The following is a 7,400-nucleotide window of genomic DNA, read 5'->3' as shown; positions in this document are numbered from 1 at the left end:
TTTGCAAAAGCCATTGCGATTGTGGCTTAAGTCTTCTACCTCTCCATATAATGTTCCTTTATCTTTCTTTATGTGAATCATTGATATAAGTAAACCTTTATGCCCTGTTTTTCTCATACATAAGATTTACTAACTAAATAAATTAAATAACTAAATATTCATTTTTACACCGGTTTTATCAACAAGTAATCTAAGAACACTTGCAGGAATTTATCAATTTACTAAAACCAACTTATTGAGAAATAAACAATGAAAAATAAAAGGAAAAATCTTTATATCTTCTTGGATAACTATAATACAAAATAGAGAAAATAACTGTGTCATCACTACCTTTATTATATCAAAGTTATACTGGCAGTTTCTCCATCAGTAAGATGTTAGTATTTCTACCTCCACACAACCTGTACTACTCTATGTGAGGTGCCTGGTGTATGTAAGATGTTTATTCAGTGGGATTACTCTAAACCAAACATTAACTGTGTCTTATTTAGAACAAATGTGAAAATTCTGCCTGTAATTCCAAAGGAACCCAAATCTAACGATCCAAGCTACAGTCAAAGTGCTAAGTGCAAAAGTTTCTTTATTTGAAGAGCTTACGATGACTGAAGAAAAAGACATACTGAGAGATTGTAACCTTACCGGGTCTCACTTTATATACTGTTAGTGTAAATACTGCAAAGCACTATGTGCGATTATGAAGGACGGGAAAAGGGTTCAATGAGCTGAGTCGTTGAAGTTAATAGCTAAAGCTGTGTAAAGTGTACTGTTTGTATAACATTACTATTACACTTCTCCATAAGTTGTCACCATTGGTCTTTGTCATGCTGCTCCGTTTACTTCCCTACTTTACCTAATGCAAATTCTTGAGATAATAAATTCAAAAGAAATGTTTGCTTTGGCTCATTTGAGAGTGCACCATTCCTTTGGCAACTGTGGCAAAACAACACACTTCAGTGAATGTGTAGAGGAACAAGAACATATACTTTGTGACCAAACGATGGATAAAAAAATACAAGACAGTGGTCAAGTAATCCCTGGAATGACCAAGAGTTCAAATGATCTGGAAACAGTAAGTCCAAACACTAGACTGTTAGGATCTGCACAGGAGGCCTGGGAGGGACATGGTTGCTACTATTATTTCCTCTTTTGGAACATAAACTCCAACATTAGCAACTCCGAATTATTAGCAATAAAACAGGTGGAAAGACTAAGAGATCTAGGACAATGTATCATATTTAGAAGCAAAATTTGATGTCCTTATTTGATTGAGAATTTCCTAAGCCTGAACTGGACTAAACTGGACTGAACTGGACTGGACTGGATTGAACTGGACTGGACTGGACTGACATGAACTAAACTGCTCTGAATTGAACTGAGCTAAACTGCTTTGAACTGAATGGAATTGAATTGAATTCCCTCTCCCTCACTGATCTTTAAGTAGACTCTGTTTCCTGTTTGTTTTCATGAGAGTTAGGTATATCTTATCTTTGACTCGTTGCATCAAATCTTTCTCTGATTTATTACTTTGTCTGCCCCTGAAGTAGATGGCATGTCTATATTCCAATCAGAGAGATTAAAGATGTGTACTAGGGCGTGTCTCTATTCCAGCCTGAGGGATTACAGGTGTGTGGCGTGTCTGCGTTGCAGCAGGATCATATCTTTGGATATGATCCCTTGCCAGAGCAGCCATGTTGCTAGATTTAAATTCCTCGACACCCAGCAGTATCACTATGTGGTGCTGGCTTTAATGGCATCAAGCAAGAATGCAGGAGTAAAGAGTCATGGATTATTCCTCTACCATTTGAGAGAGCTGCTGAGGCCAGGCAGTGTGTGGCAGGAGAGTTCCTGTGTGAAGGCCCACAGAGGTCAAGAGAGACTGTAAGGGGCCTTTGTACAAAGCTGTGTGGTTAGCCTGAGTTACATTGGAGATCCCAAAATGTTGGAGATCCCAAATCCATGGGATATCAGCCGAGGAAAACTGTGTGTTGGTAGTAGAACCAGCACAAGACTGAGAGGAATGTTGTAGGCACTAAAGCTGAGAAGGCAAGGTCATCTAAGCCCTTTGAATGGAAAGCAACAGATATTGGATGTGGATGTAGGGAATTTGGTATTTGTCCTGTTACATTTTGGTATTTTTTAAAAAACTAATTTATTTCTATGAGTCTAAAACTTTCTGTGAGAAGTCTCCCTAGTATGGATGGGAATCTGGCTTCTTAGGCCTGGCACACAGATTCACTGTGGATTGAAGTAGTTGAGACAGATGTAACCCTCTTTGACACTGCTCCTGTAGCTTTTGCATCAGGAAGGAAGACAATGTTGTTGATGGGTCCAGAGTGGCCCTTGACTCTTCAAAGAACAAGTGGAAGAACCTAGCCTCAAACTTGCCAGTCCTGATGGAAGTTGTGGTTATATCTATAACTTAATGACCACCTCCTAGCATGACATGGTTAGAGTTGGAAGAAAAGGCAGGAGTTAAGTCTTCTGATGTTCAAAACTCACAGGGTCAGAGCTAAGCTGTGCTGTCCTTGTATGCTGTGGCAAACATGGCCATGTCTCCAGACAGCTAGATGTCATTGATCTACCAGGAGCACCCCTTAACATTCACCAACACCTCTCCAGACTTGGCACTATATTGGTTGAGCTCTCCACTTTCATGGCCTGCGATAGATGAATTATTTCCTCAGGAGTTCACAAACAGCTCTGGGGATCTTGGGATCACTACAGGGTATCTTCATATCACTCTCCATCTGGCTTGGATCTCGTAGATCAAAGAAGCTTACAAAACTCTGGTATCCCATCTGCTTCTCATGGAAAACATGTTGATGTTGCCCACAAAGTCAAAACCACAGCTCCAGACAGCTGGTAGGTCTTGAGTAGAGCCAGCTGTTTCCCTGTCTTACACTCTCAGAGCTGACAGCTCTTGTCTGCTGGGCTGTGGGACATGATTGGTATCCACGTCAGTATCCACACACTACGTGGTAAGAACCATGTAGGTGCCCAGCTTCTCCCCAATCACAGAGCACCACACATTCATGAAAGGGTCTTTGGTAATGGTCAAGAGGTGGTCTCCTTCACAGTTATACTTGACTACATGATAGATCACGCATGGCCCTGCAGCAGGATGAGGAGAAAGACATTGTAGAGTATTGGCCTTCCTTTAGAACATCATTTCGGCACTATTCTTCCACTCTTTTGGTATAGTAGTGTCTATTCTGTGGCATTATATGTTGTACGTATGTAGTTCATTTTTTTTAAAACAGGTTTTACAAACTCCCTGATGCTTGGTTCCATGCTTCCTGACCTTGATTATGTTTTTATCCTTCTAGAAACATAAGGCCAAATAAATCCATTCTTCTATAAGTTTCCGTGATAGTAGTATTTTGCTGCAGCAACAAAAAAGTAACTAATACAAAATCTCATTATATTCCTCAAAACAATCATCTGTTGATCATGTGCATTGTAAATGTAACCTAGAATCTAACTTGATGTTAATTTTATACATAAGTAGTATGCATGTGCTCATAAATGTCCATGAACATAATAGCAAACTTTGTCTTCTTGATAAAAATGCATTTCAAAATAAGATCAAAAGAATATTTTCTGTGTTCTTCCAAAAGTTTTAGTGTTGTGCTTCTCAATTTTAACTTGACTCAATTTATTATTTTTTATCTTCAGATTAATTTATCATTCTGGCATTATTTATTAGATGTGCAGTCTTCTCCAATGATTGATTTTTATCATATTTCAAATTTCAACAGAGGTATAATTGATTCTCTGTTTTGCCATTCTGTAATCTGCCATCTATTCCTATGTTAACAAAACTCTATTATTGTAGATTTGCATAATACTGTTCAATTTTGTGGCTTAACTCTCCAAATATTTTTCCAAAGTTTTGTTTACTCTTTTGGTTCTTTGCTTCTCTAGGAGAATACTAGGGTTTTCAAAATGTCTATTGAAACTCTCTGTTGGTATTTTAATGCAATTATATAGAAGAGTAATTAGAATTAGTGTGGAGTTTCAGTGTGGCATCATCACACTCATGAAAGTGCCTGGTTTCTGCATTCATTCACATTCTGCCAGGATTTCATTTTCTTCAAAAATAGTTTGTAACGTTTAACAATGATATAGTTTGTAACTTTTAACAGTGACAACTATGCTAAACCTTTTTGCATTCTTAGCATACTAATTTTTCATTTCAGTTGTGATAAACCACAGATAACAAAATTTAGCAACAAATATTTTCAGTATATGGCATGATCACATAAAGTACAGTCATATTATTATGCTACTATATATCTTTAGAAGATTTTCATCTTTCAAAATTGAGTACATTAAATTCCAATTATTTCCTTCCCCTCTCCTCTGCAGAGTACACTGCCAGTCTGTAGCTCTATGAGTCCCACAGCTCTAAGCATTTCTTTCTATACGTGGAGTCAAAGAATCTTTGTTGCTTGAAGAGCAGCTTATTGTACACAGCTTGGTGCATTTAACGTTTATTCGTGGTGTCCCATGCATCAGAACCTTATCTCCTTTTACAATAAAATACAAAACCAATCTGTTTGGTAATTGAGCATCTCTTATTCTAAAGACCAATCCCAACCAAACTAACAGATCAACTCTAGTCAATTCCATTAAACAAGTATATCTATCCTATCTCTAACTAATGTAGAGAGCGGACAGAGAAAGTTACTGAATATACTGATTTGAGTCTTTGTAAGCTCAGTGAGAAATAAACTAAGGATATTAGAAACAAAAACATATAGATCAATCTGGTTTTTTACACATGCTTATTTTTATATTGTGTACATCATTGTTTGCCTGCAAGTATGTGTGTACACTAAGTGTGCTACTGGTGCCCACAGAGGCCAGAAGAGGGTGTCAGATGTCCTGGGACTGGAGTTATGGGTGATTTTGAGCCTCCCTGTGGATGTTGGGAACTGAATCCATGTCCTCTGCAAGAGCAGAAAGTACTCCTAACTGCCACCTCCCCAACTCCAGATCAATTCAGTGTCAATACATCAATAATGTTTTAAGTAAAGTATTAGTTAAACTAATTCAGATAGACATAAGCTGATTTACAGACTATGGTTAAGCTGGGTTGATTACAGCACCATGATATTTACCAGCCTCACTGGTGAGGAAGATAGTCACATTTCCATTGGATGCTTTTCCAATTTTATTAGGAAAAAATCAGATGACCACTTGGTATGGTTCTATTTCTGGAACTTTTTGTTCTGTAAACTCATGTGTCCATTACTTTTCAATACTGCTTGATTTTTTTCTTCCAATTTTTATTAGCTATTTACTTCATTTACATTTCAAAGGCTATCCCCAAAGTCGCCTATACCCTCCCCTTCCTGCTCCCCTACCCACCCACTCCCACTTCTTGGCCCTGGTTTGCCCCTGTACTGGAGCATATAAAGTTTGCAAGACCAAGGAGCCTCTCTTCCCAATGATGGCCGACTAGGCCATCTTCTGCTACATATGCAGCTAGAGACACGAGCTCTGGGGGTGCTGGTTAGTTCATATTGTTGTTCCACCTATAGGGTTGCTTACCCCTTCAGCTCCTTGAGTACTTTGNCTAGCTCCTCCATTGGGGACCCTGTGTTCCATCTGATAGCTGACTGTGAGCATCCACTTCTGTGTTTGCCAGGCACTGGCATAGCCTCACAAGAGACAGCTATATCAGGGTCCTTCCAGCAAAATCTTGATGGTGTATGCAATAGTGTCTGGGTTTGGTGGCTTATTATGGGATGGACCCCTGGGTGGGGCAGTTTCTGGATGGTCCATCCTTTTGTCTCAGCTCAAAACTTTGTCTCTGTAATTCCTTCCATGGGAGTTTTATTCCCAATTCTAAGAAGGGGCGAAGTGTCCACATTTTGGTCTTCATTCTTCTTGAGTTTCATGTGTTTTACAAATTGTATCTTGGGTATTCTAGGTTTCTGGGCTAATATCCACTTATTAGTGAGTGCATATCATGTGAGTTCTTTGGTGATTGGGTTACCTCACTCAGGATGATACCCTCCAGATCCATCCATTTGCCAAGGAATTTTTAATTCTACATGAGATGAACTGGAGTATGAAAACTTACCCTCATTGTCAGAGCAGCCTGAACCCTGGCATCCTTCTTTGCTTACTTCTGGACTGCCGAAGCAGTGGACCAAGTGCTCTAAGTTCGTGCCACATCGATGTCATGATGGTCTAGACCCTCAACCTGTGAGACAAATGAGTCTTTTTTTTTCATTGTTGCTTTTGTAAGGTATTCTTCACCAGCAGTGTGTAAAGAAATCAATACAGTAGTCACACTTGTCATTTTCCTAATATTAGCAGGAAGGCATTTGGTGCGCAATGTAAGCCTCATATTAACTGGTCAATTTCAGGGTCTTTCTAAAGCTTAGAGGGATAAGGTGCAATCTAAAAGTAGCTTCAGTCTGAATCTCCCTGAGGCTAAGAATGTTGAACATTTTTAAGGGTTTGTCAGCCATTCATGTTTTACCTTTTAAAAATATTCTTCTCTCATACAGTACATTCCAACTTCAGTCTCCCTCCCTCCACACCTCTCAGTGCCTGCTTCCAACCTCCATCCGCTCCTCCTGTGTTTTCCTTTAGAAAAGAGCAGGACTTCCAGGGATATAATATCCTGTCCTTTGCTGGACAGCTTTTTCAGTTTCATTAGGTCCCATTAGTAACANATGACATTCATACCTATAGGCGCTTCTTCAGATAATCTTTTTCTGTGCCAATGAACTCAAGCCTATCTCCCACTTGAGAAAGTCTATCATATTCAGGGTATCTGGTCTTATATTGAGGTCCTTGGTCCAATTGGAATTGATTTTTTACAGGGGGATAAACATGGGTCAGTTTTCATTCTTCTGAAAATAACCTTCAGTTTGACCAGAACCATTTGTTGAAGAAACTGTATTTTCTTCAGTGAGTATTTATGGCTGTGTCAAAAATGAGGTATCCATAGCTGTGTGACATTGTGTTTGGGTTATCAACTCAATTCCTCAATCAATGTGTCCATTTTTATGATGATACAATGCTCTAAATTACTACAGATATAATATACACAGCTCTGTAGTACAGCTTGAAATCATAATGGTGGTTTCTCCAAAAACTCTTTTATTATTCAGAATTGTTTTGGCTATCCTGAGATTTTGTGTTTCCATATGATATTGAAGATTTTTTTTTAATTTCTGTGAAAAATTTTGTTGAAATTATGATCAGGGTTGCACTGAATCTGTACACTGCTTTGGTAAGATGGTCACCTTTACAATATTAATACTACTGATCCATGAACAAAGATCTTTTCATCTTCTTGTGTCTCCTTTAATGTCATAAAGTTTTTAATTATGCAACTCTTTCACTTCCTTGGTTTGAGTTAACCCAAGATATTGTGG

General features: G+C 38.5%; 1 pseudogene; it reads right to left on the bottom strand.

Annotated features, from left to right (window-relative positions):
* Nucleotides 1-2,232: 2,232 nt before the first annotated feature.
* Nucleotides 2,233-6,186, bottom strand: LOC110331212 (annotated as a pseudogene).
* Nucleotides 6,187-7,400: the final 1,214 nt, after the last annotated feature.

This window comes from Mus pahari, chromosome 14 (genome assembly GCF_900095145.1).
Source record: "Mus pahari chromosome 14, PAHARI_EIJ_v1.1, whole genome shotgun sequence".
Classification (NCBI taxonomy): domain Eukaryota; kingdom Metazoa; phylum Chordata; class Mammalia; order Rodentia; family Muridae; genus Mus; species Mus pahari.
Note: the sequence above shows the minus strand (reverse complement) of the source record. Positions and strands in the feature narration are given on the sequence as shown.